General features: G+C 32.6%; 1 protein-coding gene across 3 annotated transcripts in view; it reads right to left on the bottom strand.

Annotated features, from left to right (window-relative positions):
- mol (dual oxidase maturation factor 1 mol) overlaps positions 1 to 13,986 on the bottom strand; it is a 45,996-nt gene extending 32,010 nt beyond the window's left edge. The window contains exons 1-2 of one of the 3 annotated variants that reach the window (XM_089702484.1): positions 13,797 to 13,986; positions 8,748 to 8,924 (exon numbers count right to left, since the gene is read on the bottom strand). The gene's annotated coding sequence lies outside the window, so the exon portion shown is untranslated. The remainder of the gene's footprint in view (positions 1 to 8,747; positions 8,925 to 13,796) is intronic. The other 2 variants (XM_089702480.1, XM_089702482.1) reach the window with 2 other exon arrangements.
- Between the last annotated feature and the right edge of the window lie 1,237 nt (positions 13,987 to 15,223).

Genomic DNA, 15,223 nt, shown 5'->3' with positions numbered 1-15,223 from the left:
CAGTTTTATGATAGAATGTTATTTGTTACACAGATATCCTTTTACTAATCCTAGGACCTTTAAAGAGAGATCTCTATTTCACCAAAGAAGCGGATATTTATTTACATGGAGCGACGAAATAACACAGTATTTTTCGCGGTATTAGTGACAAAATTATAAATATTTCTTATAAGTAAAGCAATAATTAATCTGATTCATTTATAGAGCAGTCTTACGAAATCAGGATGTTAAATAATTTCGACGAAGTGCACACTAGGAAATGGGTTATTAAGATAATCATACGCATAAGATTAATGGGTGATGTTGAAATATTGAGGTACTTCAAGGTGAAATAGCTTAAAACGTGTATTCGAATCATTCAAGCGATTGTATAGATCATTATGCATGCAGCATTTTTGTTTGGTCCTTTACAGAAGTCTCAGATAGGAAAGTCATAAAGCTTTTCCAATTTTGCTAATAGTAGACTATAGACTTAGTTTTGAATATTTTTATTCTAAGTTTGCTAAATAACTCAAATTTACTTATATGTAATTGTATAAAATTTTAATATTAAATAAATTAATAAAACATAATTAACATGTTTTATTTATGAACACTTTCCTTCTGTACATTATTTTACTCGTAATTATTATGTTATGAGATATTTTACATACGCATTGCATATTTAAACCAGTCTCATTATTACACATTTTAGTTAATTTTAAAACAACAGTAATAAAACATTTATAAATTCTCTACGTAGTGAGATGTCTTAATTTTTTTCATAATATATTATTATCATAATGAAATGATTGATGGCTATATTGTTTTTTAACGTGGGTAGCAATTAGCTACATTATCTATTACAAAATTGTCTACAACTAATAATTGATCATTCATTGTTAAAACTAGCGGCGTAGCGTGTCTTAAGGAGGCCTTGTATCAAAATTTTGTGGTGGGACCACAAGTTTTTTTACAAAAACCTCCAATATTTGAATGTTTGATCTTTTTTTAGATGTTCGTTTTAATTATTTTTTTGAAAAGCTACCTTTTTAGGCACATTAGGGGGCCTCTTAGCTTTGGAGCTTAGCGGTAACTACACCCCTGGTCTACGACCTCAAGTTAAATTTGCGAATCGTGATTACATTGTAGACTACTTATGATCGCATGGCAGGAAGTAATTTCTCATAGTAATGCGCTTCCTACGAGTCAGCCATCTTCACAATGGGTGAGCATTGGGGTTACATGTTCAAGGTATTCTTGGGTCGAAACGTGTTGATTATAAACAAGTTTTCATGCAACCTGTCTGTTTATACTTTGAAGATGTAGATTTATTTATTACATTAGATTTACCTTTTGTTGAGTGCCACTATAAAGATTTATGTAAATGTCATATTTCACAAAGAATTGTGAGACGCCTTAGGATTTTTTATTGTATTTATAATATAATAAATAACGATAATTCAAAACTTAATTTGCATTACTTTCTGCTCCTTGTTGTATATAAATAAATACCTACTCTTACGTTGTTGTCCACATATCTATTTAAATGTTAATGAAATTCAATATGTACATACACCAGTTACAGATATGCTACGTTTGTTGCGGAAGCTTACATACTGTCCATATGACGTGTCTACTCGTTTACCTTCCTAGAATCTATAATAAAATCGATAAATTTTCGTTCAATTAAAGCCCCTATTTAAATCTATTTGACATGTTATGTAAGAAAAACATTCAGCACCAATAATGAATGCTTATTTTGTTTATATTATCATACACCTTGATGTCAGAGTAAAATCAGTATTAACATTTACGGTCATGACCATTCTGAGTGACTACGCAAAAATAAAACAAAGGTGCGTCAATAATGACGGCCTTGCCTCGCCTGCGATTGGCTAATTTTGTGCTTACGTTGCTAGAAAGCTGGCTTTCTTTAATTGCTATTGGTTAATGGTTTCCATGATTGTACTGTGCTTACAGTACGTATATATGTAGAATTGCACTGGCTCACCACTACACTCAATAGTGCGGGAACACGTCCATTCCAGTCCGGCATCGGCCGTCGACTGACTAATGACAGCTATAAGCTGTCCCCACCACTGGTGTACGTGAGACAATGTATATATCTATTTCATAGATACACTACATCCCTTCCTTTTTCAAAATTAATTAATTTTCGCTCCAAATAATCACATAATGAAAAATTATAGAATTATACAGTTATCAAGTTATTAATCAATAATTCCCAATAGAACTTTGAAACCTAAGTTAATGAAGAACTCTTAAAATCAGAACATACTTATCAAACCTACTCGTTTGATACTTGATAAACTCATTCCGTAATAGCTTCCACCCCTGCCCTTCCTTTTCAAATTTTTTTTTTCTATTTTCAAACGAATATTGTATAGAAGTGTATAACATTATCCAACATTTTATAAACAGCGTCTGTCCTTCAAAATGATTAGACATTTTGTAGTATTCGACAGTTCAACAAAGGAGAATGACCACGGGTGGCATCGGCAAAATTTTAGTTGTGCCACGTATTCGCGATATTGTTAATTCCTATTTGCATTTACAATGATCATATGTATCAATATTAAGTCTAAATAATACCGAATAAATAGAAATAAAAGTAAAAGTTTTTGTTTTGACACATATATCTATCTCTCTAGCAAGCATCCTGCGTCATATGTCATAGTATCTATTTGAAATGAATGTTGAATGAATGTGTTCGACGCATTGTTTGACGTTCTTTTGAAATAATGTTTATTACGATTCACTTTTCACATTTGTCTTGTAAATCAAAATATTACCTATGTAATAAATGTAAAACTTAACGTTCATCGTTAGTTTAAACTCGATAAATTATTTTTTTAAAGAAAACTTTAATCGTTTCTAAAAAGTACCAACATCAAACTTCAAATTGAGCTATATTTCATCTTGACACAACAAGTTTGATTGCGATACCAAGTGCCATAGTCACTTGGGCAATCTCCTTTAGACAATTATAGAAAATATGACATTGTTATCTAAATTTACAAATTTTGGCTTGCTCAAAAAATAGTACAAAACTTATTATTGAACTTCATGTTTTTACTACCTAACCTAAGTTTAAAGTATCTGCATATCTTCAAACTTATTAACTTTATTCTTATTCTTATTTTTTTTTTTTTTTAATATCAGCAAATTTGTAAGTGGCCAAGATTCCGTACTGATGAGTGTACACCACCAAATTCAATGCTACATGTTTATATTGATTATTACTCAAACTGCAAATGTCTCAATGTTTAGGATTTGCGTTCTGAATTCTAAAGCTACACAATTACCTACTAAAAACGTGTTCAGTTTCTCCTTTAAACCAATTGACTTTATCTGACGATAATACTATTATGTATTATGTATACGCCAATAACCGTGCTATTTTTGTATTTTTTGTGTAAACAATCTAAATATCTTAATCTTCAACAGACCCAAACATTCTTGAGATCTATGTACCTTTTGTTTGAATTCTAAATTACCTTAAACAATACAATAAATGAACAACCTTCAAAAACCAATTCAAGATACGTATTCTAACCATAGGATCTACGTTATGTCAGCTGCTTATCTAAACACGTAATTATCTGTTACATTTTATTATGAACTGCGTAAATATGAAAGTATTAAAATATGCGAGTATTAAGTGTTTCGATTTACCTTCTATTCGATTAAATTAAACCTGCCTCTTTTTCATAGTCAATTAGGCACTGTACATCACGTTTTTTCATTAAGTATACATTAAAGTCAAATGGAAATCACGCCATAATCAAAAGTTACGAAAAACTTATTAAATCTCTTGATGCAACTATGTACTTAACGCATTACTTTTCATCTTTATTCAAGTAGTTATAAAGCTGTCTTTGCATAGCATGTCATTTCGATTTGTCAAGGGTAAGATCTGTCGACTAGTACGTACTAACGTGGGTAGTCAAGAAATCAATTCAAAATAATTCGCAAATGGTTTTTCATTATAATATATGGACAAGTGAATGTTTATCGTTTACGTTCAATTCAATGACTTTCGTTGCTAGTGTTAACTTGCTAACTACAAAACCGTTAAGGTATATTTAAATTCATATTATCATCATTATTTGCGGAATGTATATACAAGTTATAAGATTCTTAATCCTTCCACTCGTAGTTGAACGAGAAATTATTTATATTTTAAATTACATTAAACAATATTAGGTAGGTATGTCACTAGTGTTATTTCGATACATAACGAAATTACTCTTATAATATTATTATTGCAAATGCATGTCCAATATGATGTCAATAATTAATAAGTAAGTAAGTGAGTAAGTAATTTATCAACCCTGTCTGCAATATATTTATAGGTAGTTGTTTAAAACTGTCTGGTATTTATGAAGGTAGATTGTAATACTTCTAGAATTTAAACTATTTTTGCAGTATAAACTTTACACGTTGCTAATATAGTTTATTCTGATATCTGGTCATAATTTGAGTATTTATTCCTCCTTTTTTTCGTGCAATTAATATGAAAGACGTGCTTACGCCACAGGATTTATTTTTTTGAAATATGTATCATGAATTACTGATGTAGATCATCAGTAGGTTCCAAACTACGTGAAATACTAGTAATATCACACGAGATAATAATTATATAACTACGTAAAACGTTGGGTTAAATTTAATGTAATAAGATTTAACTACACACTGGTTTTGTACGTTACAACCTACAACAAAATCTGTTCAGTATTACCATCGCATCATTGTGAAGTTACTACAGTTTGAAAACTTCCTTTATTTTCTAATTGCACACTCAATGTGAAATTATATTATCTACTGACCGTTTTATGTGAATGATTGCAATACAGATTAGTTTGGTACCAGTCACCCAGTTATACGTCACCCTGGATTCCGATGAGCACCGGCTGGATGTGTTGACACGTTGCTCGACGTGGTAGCGGACACCAGGCATGGTGTCGCGGACCCAGATGTGATGTCACGGTACCTAGGATATCGTGTTGCGTATCAACGAATGATACTCGATGCATGACGCTCGAAGCTCGACTCCTGCGGTGCACGACGCGATGACATGGCGTTCGAAGCGGTGGTGAGAGCGGCAGCGCCATCCATGCTGCGCAAAGTGAAGTTGCCGGCCTGCTGGCACTTGTCGACCTCGACAGTGGACACCTTACCTTTGGCACCAACCAAAGAGTAACACGTAGAATTACTGTTGGATACATTTTCCCATTGAAAACGTTCGAATGTAAAGTAGCCTCGTCCCGATGGCACACCTCCCATTTAAGGAATGTCAATTTCTCCTATTCAAAGGAAATCCATACCTCCTTTTAAAAGGAAATCGATACCTCCTATTTAAAGGAAGTCACTACCTCCTATTTAAAGGAAGTCCATACCTCCTATTTATAGGGAATCAACACCTCCTATTTATAGGGAATCTATACCTCCTATTTATAGGGAATCAATACCTCCTATTCAAAGGAAGTCCCTTCCTCCTATTTAAAGGAAGTCCCTTCCTCCTATTTAAAGGAAGTCATCTTTCTTTCTTTCTTTCATACCTCCTATATATAGGGAATCAATACCTCCTATTCAAAGGAAGTCCCTACCTCCTATTTAAAGGAAGTCATCTTTCTTTCTTTCTTTCATACCTCCTATATATAGGGAATCCATACCTCCTATTCAAAGGAAGTCCCTACTACCAATTTAATGGAAGTCCATACTTCCAATTTAATGGAAGTCAATACCTCCAATTTAATGGAAGTCCATCTATTTTCATTTCAAATAGAATATGAAATTCAAACGAGTTTACTCGTCGTCGTCGTTTCAGCCGTGGAACGTCCACTGCTGGACGGCCTGCATCCAGTGACTCCCAGCCACTCGAACCAGGTCGTCTGTCCATCTTGTGGGAGGTCGTCCCACGCTTAGCCGCCCAATTTACATGTAATGTCATAATAATATAAAATTATAACCATGGCGGTTGCGAGTCCATAATACTTTGTCACATCTTGGTAATTACTACAAGTTACCACTTGTATTTATATTGTGGCTTTTTATGCATTAAACAAACATGGATATATATTAATTTACCCAATCTATTTATAGTCTAACGACATTTTAAATATTTATTTCCAATTTCTAATTTAACGAAATTAGTTACAGATAAGTAGCAGTCGTGAAAACGTTAAGACACTTAAATAGTTTGCCACTTGAATAATATAATAAAACTAGGTGTGGCTAACACACAGTATTTTAGTGTATGCATTTTTATAATATTATGTATATATTACTCAAACAAGTATTTCAAATATTTTATTTCATATTTATATTCGCATTTAACGAGTCGCAGTATAAGCGTTGTATGCGTTCTGCGGCTAAAATATTCATTATTGTGCGGGTAGTTCTAAAATGTTTCAATACAGTTTAATTCTGTTTAAATTTAAAATCGTTCGTTCTTATTCCTTGTCTATTTGTTTTTATCAGCATTTATTGTTTAGTTTCTAATAAGTGTATTATGAATTCAGTGTGTACATAGTAAGTTTATACTTATTTTTTCTCCTTCTGAGTGGAACAAATAAGCGAAATTAAATAGTGAGTGAGTAATTATTTACCAACAACCTAAACACGGTACTGTTCATTAAATATCTATTATCACAGAAGCCTCTAAACTAGGTTTCCTCAATGTGAGTGTGTGACCATATAATTAACTCAAAATAACAAGAAGTTTAACCTCTCCTGATTACATTATATTATGCTCACAGGATGTCTTGAAAATAAATTACTTAAATTCAATAAATTATATTATATTATATTCAATAAATTATTCAAACCAAAATAACTGCGTATTATAATTACTTACTAGATTAAAATTCGAAAGATTTTATTTCTATGTTGTCGTTCTATTTTAACTTGTGAAGGATTTTGGATAAGATTGAAATTGCATTTGTATTTAATATGAACCAACGGACGTAACGGTTATTCTGTCTTTAACATTTCAAAATGAATTCTGGTATGTTACTACATACCCTCTCCCTTTTTTATTAAATTTCTTAAAACTTTTTATTGCACGCGTACTCTTTATAATATTGTAACCAGTAACACTGACCTTTTACCTCGTCGCCACTTGTACTGTGCTTACAGTACGTATATATGTAGAATTGCACTGGCTCACCACTACACTCAATAGTGCGGGAACACGTCCATTCCAGTCCGGCATCGGCCGTCGACTGACTAATGACAGCTATAAGCTGTCCCCACCACTGGTGTACGTGAGACAATGTATATATCTATTTCATAGATACACTACAATGATAATAAGACTTTTCTATGAATTATTATATTAGTACAAAGCTTGTTTGAAAATATTGATCACTTACAATTCGACGCTCTAGCTGAGTAGTTATGAAAGTAAACATCTTCCAAGCAAATCCGATAATGATGAATAACAAATTATTTAGCAAATTTGCAACTCGTGAACAAGGTGTACAAACTGTAATTTGGCATGCTAAGATAAATAATACAAAGCTTCGTTTCGAAAATAGGATTCATATTTCGTTGTGTTTTTATTTTGCAACTTTCATTTGCAATTTGTCATACAACGAACAATTTTAAGCGGCGTTTGCCTTCTGACGCTTTCACTGCGTCGCGCTATACTTAAATTTACGTCATCGCTGTTATAGCAATTATATCATCACGAAATTAACATCTGAGTAAGTGGCACATTGGCGCACTGGGTTTGTATAATGTGTCATTTTCATTGTTTGGCCCGTGTTTACCAAACAGTTTGTGTTATATTGAAGAGTCTGTCTGACCTTTTATAAGCCAAAACCAATTGAATTACAGTAAAACGATATTAACTTTACTACTTTTATTTAGCGTTCGTTCTCATACTCTTCAATTATTATACTTTAATACATATATGATATGCATAAAAAATAATTTATTTTCTAATAACCGTAGCAAATGAAATTTCACGTTATGTTTGGGATCGCTTTATGTCTTTTGTGTCATTTTGTGGGTCACGTTACCCAATCATATCCTCAGGTTACGGTACAAAGTGCGAAATGTTTCATAATAAGTATGAAGAATGTGTACAATGTACATACGAAAAATGTGGTTATGACATATAAATTAGCCATAAGTTTATCTCACTTTATTTAATGTGATTTTCTTATTTTTTATTATTCATACTATATTCATTTATGCGGTAGTTTTTACACTAGCTTTTGAAGTGAGCGATAAATATACCTATATTTTTTAAACTTCCAACCAACGTATATCGTATAGTATTAAATATATGGATCATATTCGTTATCGAATGGATACAGGTACCAATGTGACTGCAGTGTCTTAACCAAAAGTCTGATAATTTTATATGGTTCTTAGCTAAGTGTAATATCGACGACATCATTTCATCGACTTGGAAGTAGTTTATATGGATCTCAATCATCTCACTTTTAAATAAATAGGCACCTATTTATTTATGGTTTTATTACCATTGTACCATATTGTACCATTAAAAATCACTTTTTCCGAAATTTGTAGACGATGAAAGGTCAAATTCAAGCTAAATAAATATAAATCGTAGAGTCGCTTTAGATGAACATTTCAAAGCTCTCTACGATTTAGATTCTAAATTACCTACTTCGCTCTAGAACATACATAATATAATATAACATAGACGTGAGTAAATCATATACTTACACATAAAAGGGAAATTTAAAAGTAACATTGTCAATACATACCCAATATCTGACGAAATTGTCTTGTATTTTTCTCTTTTCATTTCAACGTTCCGAGAAGCGATGCGCCTCAGGTCATTTCACAACATACTGGCATTATTTAAAATCATAGAGTACACAGTCACCATATTATCACTTGGTTAACACACGAGTTATATCACTAACACATAACTGTTCAACCTGAAAAAAAGAAGAAATATTTCAGTTTGTGTAAATTTTGTTACATGTTTGGTGCATTTTGAACTAAAGCGCTTTACATCATACAGGATTATTATGAGAAAAACCATTTATTTTTTGTATAGTTTTTAGAATCAGATAATTCAAATACGATTTTTTAATTTGTAAGCATTCTACTCATATTAGGTATGTATGCGAAAGTATATATAAGAATGTACGGATGTTTGTTACTCTTTGAGGCAAAAATAGCTCATCGGATCTCTATGAAATTTGTCACAGAGATAGTCTCGATTCGCACCCGGCTACTTTTTATCCGGGTACCATGGCAGAGAAGCCGCGAGATCCAACTAGTATTGTATATGTTTTGTTGCCAAAATTCAAATATCATAAAGGTCAAATAAGGTTTGAAAAAATTATTATAACGTCTGTGTAGCTAGAGATCTGTTTCGAGATTAAATACACTCATTATTTGTATAGAGACGAATAATTAGCATTCAGCAGTGACCAAATATACATACGTATTTACAAATAAAATAGAGACAACGACAATGCCACCTATCATCTTGTTGATGAGTGATTTTTCTTACATTTTAATCATTCCATGATTCATTAAATATTCGTTTGATATAATATTATATATGCGTATAACTATTAACTATAAAACTTTTATTGCCTATAGGTCTATGCTTTACCACTACTAGTTTTAGAGTTAAGAATCTTTACGACTTCTAAACTACGTAGATAGTAAAGTATTTTAAAACCTTCAACGTGATTCAGTAATAAGAGGCCGTTTTAGTAGCGGGTAGCCTTTGTTAGGACTGGCTAGACTTGCTTTGTCCTGGTACAATATTGACTCTGTCGCAATTTTGTCTTTTTCGCAATCTAAACCTTTAGACTAACAACCAGGTGTTCGTGAGTGTCGTTTAAGAATTAATAGGTATTAAGGTATTTCACAATATAAATATGCTATCTATTATTTTGCTGAACCAGCTCCTTGAACATAACTGAAGGGAGAAATCTATAAACTCATACAACTAAAATTTTGTTAATATGTATCTAGATACACATTCTAGGTTCTATAAGCTTATTGGTAGTCATGAAGATTATTTTGCCAATTCACTCCCACTCCTTTTGATCGTTAGATAGCAAAATATCATGCTCATTAATGACTTTCTTCTAAGCTGAATATTCAAAATTTTATAGTGTACTTTTTGAAATAGAAAGCTCAAGTGATTGCAGTCTATCACGTTACATAGAAACGTAAAACTTACATGCATACATTATTGTTGAATTAATATTGTAAGTCGAGTAATTAAAAATACACAATTCGACTTTTAAGGAAATAATCGAATACTTAATGAATTTGGCGCCAGATATTCAATTGCAAAAGACGACCTTCATCTTTACGCCTGTCTCAGGACCGCGAATACCATTTGCGCACAATCGCCTGCTTCTAAAGTAACTAAGTATAATTACTCATTACTTTAATGGCTCTCTAATATCAGTCCGATATATTCTTTGTCACGACTCTATCATATTTCTATTATTAAGGTGATCGATCAAATGTATGTAACGTAACGTGTTACGATAACTTTACCAATATGTTAATGATGTGGGATGTCCACCTTTTTCATTTGTAATCTCATATACCTATATAACTACATAGTTGAGAAAGTTAACAATCGTGATTTATGACATGCAATATTTTGCAAGGCAGAGATCCAATCTTGATGATACTTACTTTTTTCTGAACAACTTCGTTGAAAATTGTAACTCCGTTTTTTGTCTCCTTTCAAAAGAAAAATGTACGATGAAATCGAAAAAAAGGGTGCATAGGAATAAAGAAATGGTCTTTACTTAAAAAAATATAACCTTATCATATTGTCGTATGTCGTCTATGTATTTTAAACTGGATATAAAATTCATGCATTGCCTATTTAAAAATGTGTGAATGAGTTTTCGTAAAAGTCAAATAAATGTATGAGGAAAACGAAAAAGTAAACGAGGCGACATCTCGGCCATGTTAGCTGCGTAATTTGCGCAAGAGCGGTCAAACATCGATCAAACGGCCTTGCCCGAAATACTTGTGTGCCTTCTTCGTTAATTTTATCTGAATTATAAAAATAAGATATCCTTAAGGGAAGTAAAATGATTTTGTATAAATAAAGAATAAATAACGGAAACAAAGGTCGGTTTTCTATATTTTGGCTGCACCACAAGGTGCCTCCTTACGTTACGAAGTGTTTCATAGAGCGTGTAGCGCATAAATTTTATTGTTAAGCAATTTCCATGAGAAGATACGGTACCTGAGTACGTATCAGATAAAAGATGAGGTAATTATTTATATTACAATTATAAATACTACGGTATAATTCGTATACAGTGAAAAAGTGTATTTTAACGGTGTGCAAATTGAAATCCTAAAATAAAAGCGAAGTTAAAAGCAAATTTTAAGTTATTTTTATCCGTTACAAGAGCTCTATAAAATTCAACAAGAAATTTTGATGACAATTTTGAACTGGTTTTGTTACCAACTAAATAACCTTAAAGTTAAGCTTTGTATATTTATCAGCCACTTTATCTAATAAGGGTTGTTGGTGGTGCTACTTGGTTGCACAAAGACAATAATGTTTACGTCACAATACACAGATTCTATTAGCTGTGGCCGAGGTAAAAATCTATTGTTTAGACGTGCGAAATTGTATCACACTGTGTATGCAACTTTAAATCATGTTAAAGGTATATAAACAACATGGAACACATCAAAAAGTAGAACAAATTATATTATGTTGTTACTACTGTTTACCGTGAATTCTCTACATTCTGTGTAATAAATTATTCAACGTTTTTATTATTTGTGGAAGGTTCTTGATTGCTGTCCTAAATGTATACAAAGTGATTTTTAGGCATTCTATATTCTATTAAATTATCGACTTTTATAATATAAGGAACTCTTTCTTTATTTTCATAAGTAATTCTAATTTCCCAAATTTTACTCCATCCTCAAGCCGTTTCGGGCTAACGCTGCGAGTAGGTACATATTTATACTATGTAATTGTTACATGGGCAATGTGTATTTTGCTATAGGTATTTGTACTTTTTAATTATTATCTTTAATGCCTATATATGCCTAGGTAGGTTTAACACCAGTATTTTTACCATTAGTACCTATAATTACGCTTTGTAACTGGATATTGTAACATTATAATCATGAAGGGTTTTCTAGTAAGTTCTACATAAATAAAACATCCTGTTGTAAGTTTTAAAGATGAACGATAAGTATTGTCAGTATACATTTTACTCAAATGTCAAGATCGTAAGCGCAGCGTCGCATTATAAGTTTTGCAATACTGGCGACAGTGAAGTTGGCGGCGTGTCGACTGTCGACCGAAACAATGGCCATTGATTATTTACGAAAGCAATTGTAATCGCAGCATGATAAAATTTTAAACGAAAGAGATTAGGTAATCCGAAACAAATCATATCGTGTCTGAAGAAATCGAGGATTTATTAATGACTACTATATTTAAGTATTGATTATTTAATGTTAAACCACCAGTCAAGTCGAGTAAGTATAAGCACAGACTAATAATAATATACTACGTATACAAGTATAAGTAACTGATAGTTTGTTTGCAAAAATATTGATAGGTTTCTAGAAAAAATATTAAATTATACGTCGCCGCGCTGCGGCCGGACGCGCTGCTATGCTGCTATATGTGCGATGACATTACACGTAACATAAATTACTTTTGACGTGACAACGTCTTATAATTCGATAGAGCCGGTTGCACGCACGAAAAAACATGACACATGCGGCGTTACCTCGCTCTGAGGCGTTCCATGTAAGGCTTGAAGTGCAAGCGAGAGCGTGGAACGAGCGACAAAGAAGCACAATCGGACGTTGTCACGTTCAACTATCGTCAGTAAACCGACTTTACAGACAACCAATTTTTTAGTTGAAATGGATGTCGATGCCTATAATTTCTAAACTACCTAGACATACATTTATACGTACGATATATTATATAATATATACCTATGTGGTATAATTATACGGCTCTTTAAGATTTTTTAAGGAAATGCCATATCATGTGAACATATTTAACAATTACAATTTGACAGATAGGTGCAATATGTTTTTCTAGAAAAAAAAAGATGAATTAAACTAAATGTTTATCCATTGATTACACGTAACGTTTAGATTAATTTATGTTTTTTTAAATGATCCCAATCAATCAGTGTTAAATATTAAACAAATTAGTTTGATGACATTGTGATAATTTCGAACTCCACAGACGGAAAATTACAGTCGACGCATTCATGTTCTTGGTAATTGCCTATTTCAAATGATATTATTTTATGTTTAAACTAATTGTTCTATTCACTTTTTATGTTTTTTTCGATTCAATAAACTTGAACATTAAAATAGCATACGGTTCATAAAAAAGCTTTTAAAGGAAAACGACAATCAAGTGAATAACCATCTTTGAGTTTTAATGGATTGTCTATAATCAAATACGTGTTTTTGTTCAACTGAAGACTGATGTGTATGTTATATAATGAATACTCTGTCTTTACTAGTCAATTGTGTGTAGATATATGTATTATTATGTTTTTGTAAATTTATGAATTTAATTGGGAGATAAAACGTAAAGTAGTATACTAGCGTTAAATGTTAATGGATGTGTAAATCAATTCTCAAGTTCAAACTCAAAGCGTGAATTGAATACTTATAGTCAAAGTTGTAATAACATGCATCCGCGCTGGAAATATAATAATTCAAATGAGAAGTGCTGTAAATTGTTTAATTGGGGGCAAGGATTTCGGCTCGTGAATGCAAAACGGTGCGCAACCTTAAGGGGGATTATTCACCTGTGGTTGTTTACTGATAGAACTCCTTACTTGTCCGTTCTGTGACGATGTCATTACATAGTGTCAATAAGTGCACGCACTGTGTGTAAGCACCACATTATCACTAGGAAACAAGCAACGATTGCGTAATGTTTGAGGTCGCCGGTAGAGAGCGCCGTCGCCGCGCGATCAATGAAAACTAAAGTCGCGCTAACCTGAGCCCGCGCACCTCTGAACCTGCGTGCAACGAAAGCGCGGGGGAAAGAGACGAACATTCATTTCTTTCTTTCACTCGTGTCGCGAAACGGCTTTCTTAACGTCAGCAACATAGGAGGTTTTCATAAACTTTACTAACTGTTAACTTATTTGTTAGTTATTATATCAAAGAGCTAATTTATTTTACTTTCACAAGATTAAAAAACCACCCCTGATATCAAAATATAACTAAGTATAAGCAACAACTAACTGTTAAACCCATAAGCATAGGTAGAGCTAACATTTTTGTATCTTTAAAAAGTCATTACATCATGTAATTTTTCATAAATAAATAGCTAGCTAAAGTTTTATTATACAAAACATACACTCAACATTATGCTAAATTTATGTAACATTCTTTCAAACTCATAATGTAAATAAAAACATAATGAGTGATAATGAATGCCATTTTGTAATTTACTTCCCTGTCAGTGGTATGAGCGCTAGAGGAAATGCGCGTATGCACCCGCGCGCAACGACAGCTCTACTCTTGCTCTACTACTATACGAAATACACTAGCTTTTTAAAAGCTGCATAAGCTATATTTAATGTTCTTATAGTTGCGGTTTCCTGATAATATTTAAAAATAACCGAATAACCTTAAAAAATAAAGATATACCTATATGCAAGTAGATAATTATAAAAATAAAGTCATGCAGCGAGGATCCGTAAGTTGTATGCAATTAAGCTGTATGTGGCCTAGCTGTGACAATCACATTTTCGCCTGTTTTATCTCGATGAAGGATGACTATAATATTCTTGGCGGATGCGAGAAGTGGGTTTTAACAATGTAACGGTAGTCAACTGAAGATTATATCTTAAAAGCCAGTATATTTATGCCGACATTTATGTTTAGTAGACAGTTATTCTTGAAATCAAATTTAAATTCAAAAAAACCAAGTGGAATATTTTTTAACTCAAAAACCATTTATAAGAACACTCAATGTAATATAATGCTAGTAATCAATATATTAAAAGCGAAAGATTCAAATCAGGAAGTACGTTATGCGATCCCACCAATATTATTTCCTGACTAAGGGCGCGGGCACACGATGCGTTGCGGCGCCGCACCGCAAAGATTTCACCGTGTCAGTGGGCACACGAGTGGTGCGGCGCCGCAACGTTGTTATGTCGCAGCGGCGTCGTAGCAGCGTTGCACAGCGTGTCCTTCCTTGTGACGCAAAACAACTGAG

This window comes from Colias philodice, chromosome 13 (genome assembly GCF_061535455.1).
Source record: "Colias philodice isolate Cphi_HAF_F1 chromosome 13, ilColPhil1 Martin Lab GWU primary, whole genome shotgun sequence".
In the NCBI taxonomy this organism is placed as follows: domain Eukaryota; kingdom Metazoa; phylum Arthropoda; class Insecta; order Lepidoptera; family Pieridae; genus Colias; species Colias philodice.
The sequence above is the reverse complement of the archived record's forward strand: the minus strand, read 5'-3'. Positions and strand labels throughout refer to the sequence as shown.